The following is a 2,465-nucleotide window of genomic DNA, read 5'->3' as shown; positions in this document are numbered from 1 at the left end:
AGGGATCTTTTAAGAAGAGGAAGAAGAAGAAAAAGGTAAAGAAACAAATTAAGAACAACAAATACACATCTATCAACAAGTGAATCTAAGAATCAAGTGAATAAATAATCTGATGAACAGAATGAACTGGTGATTATAATAGAATCAGGGACATAGAAAGGGAATGGACTGACTATTCTTGGGGGGAAAGGGGTGTGGAGATGTGGGAAGAGACTGGACAAAAATCGTGCACCTATGGATGAGGACAGTGGGTGGGGAGTGAGGGCGGAGGGTGGGGTGGGAAGTGGAAGGAGGGGAGTTATGGGGGGAAAAAGAGGAACAAATGTAATAATCTGAACAATAAAGATTTAATTATAAAAAAAAAAGAAACAGAAAGTCTGGCTGTAGAGGTCTGTGCTGTGAATTCCAACTCTTGTGGGGTGCAACATCCATGATTATTTTATGTCTTCTGTATAAAAGAGTATTTTTCTACATTTGGAAATGTGATGAAAGGTCTTTTATACAATGACAAGTAAGACACACCATTTAGCCTGGCCATTGTGGCTCAATGGTTGAACATCGACCTATGAACCAGGAGGTTACAGGCACATGCCTAGGTTGCGGCTCAATCCCCAGTGGGGGGACATGCAGAAGGCACCCTATTGATGATTCTTTTTCATCACTGATGTTTCTTTCTCTCTTTCGCTCTCCCTCCCCCTTTCCTTTCCTCTCTGAAATCAATAAAAATACACCTTAAAAAAAGATACACCATTGAACAGTTTAAAGCAAAGCAATAAACATACATATAATGTAAGATTTAGCCTGATTAAGCTATGCCTCAGAATCAAGGAAATTAGATATCACACTAATTTGTCCTAAATTTTCACATTTTGTCTCACAATGGACCAGTTCCAGGATGGGTACAATGGGTACTTATTCTACAAACATTGAGGGTCCCCTACTTATGGCTGCCCAACTTGGGGTGCAGGGGCTGGGTGGTATAACTTTAGTCTCTTAGGTAAAACAGGGAAGAAGATAGACCAGCGGTTCTCAACCTGTGGGTCGCGACCCCTTTGGGGGTAGAATGACCCTTTCACAGGGGTTGCCTAAGACCATCACAAAACACATATATAATTAGATATTGTTTTTGTGATTAATCACTATGCTTTAATTATATTCAATTTGTAACAATGGAAATACATCCTGTATATCAGATATTTACATTACGATTCATAACAGTAGTAAAATTACAGTTATGAAGTAGCAACGAAAATAATTTTATGGTTGGGGGTCACCACAACATGAGGAACTGTATTAAAGGGTCGCGGCACTAGGAAGGTTGAGAACCACTGAGATAGACCATCAAGACAAGCTCCTGGATTCTGTTATTTGCTATGCAAACTTAATTGAAAATATGGCTGGAAAAATGCCCCAAATACTAAAAACCTCCAGATGAACAGCTACACCCATGAAATACACCTAGCGCTAAAAGCACGACTAACTCTCTCCTAAACTCCTGCCCCATAGCTGATCACAATGGGAGCAGCCCCAGCCAGCAAAGCCTCAGGAAGAGGGCTCAGAGAAGTGGGTGCAGGCTGAGAACCTAGAGCCACACTTTCATGTCAAAAGGGCCTGAGAGTAAAAACTGTGTGTGGGTGTGCATGCCTATGCATGCGTATGACTGTGTCTGTCTCTGAGACACTGTCTATCCCTCTCCCTGCACCTAATTCTTGCCTGTCCCCTTAATCCCACAGAATAGGGATGACCACCTCTAGATTAGGCAAAAAAAGAAACAAGTGATCAGCCAAATCTGATAAACAGAATTACTCTGGGATCCTGAGGAGAAAGACAAGGTCTTTCACTTGGAGGCTTAAAATGTCACTATGAAGCTCCACAGATGCTATGCACAGTCCATTGGACACAGAGCCTGCTTGAAGGTCCCTAGTAAAATCTCCCACAGGCCACAGGTTCGAGAACAATTCAGTCTGTTTAACACCGATACACTTATTACAGCAAAACTGAACACTCACTAGCATTAGGTCTGTAATGGAACAAGTGAGGGTTTTTTAGATGTACCTTGTGCCCTACAGCCTTATGCCTTACTCCTCTGCACCAGTATGAGAAGCCAAACCCTGGCACCTGAACTCTCACCACACATTTATCCCTCCAACATGAAGCGTAAGTGGCTCCAAGGGCAATTCCTATGCCAGAGACCAAAGGACTATACAGTGGAGATGACACTGCAATCAGCTCCTGCAGTGGTCTCTGGTCCATTCCAGAGGGGAAAAAGCACACTTTCTGCCCTGAGCCAGTCCACACACACTCACTAACCAGCCATCTGGTATTCAGCCAATGACAGATGTTTTTATTAATTCCAGCTGTTTTACATACTGCACTTGGACATACTGTACTTAAAAGGCCACCCTTCCCCAAAATAACTCTTTTTTTTAAACAAAAATAGAGTACTTTCTTAAGAGACAGACAAC

The 2,465-nt window shown here is 42.2% G+C and overlaps 1 protein-coding gene across 2 annotated transcripts in view; it reads right to left on the bottom strand.

Moving 5' to 3' along the window:
- Positions 1-2,465, bottom strand: part of ACAD9 (acyl-CoA dehydrogenase family member 9) — a 78,616-nt gene that overhangs the window by 31,864 nt on the left and 44,287 nt on the right. The gene's annotated exons all lie outside the window — the stretch shown is intronic.

This window comes from Myotis davidii, unplaced genomic scaffold (genome assembly GCF_000327345.1).
Source record: "Myotis davidii unplaced genomic scaffold, ASM32734v1 scaffold282, whole genome shotgun sequence".
Taxonomy (NCBI): domain Eukaryota; kingdom Metazoa; phylum Chordata; class Mammalia; order Chiroptera; family Vespertilionidae; genus Myotis; species Myotis davidii.
This window is presented reverse-complemented; position numbering and strand designations above follow the sequence as displayed.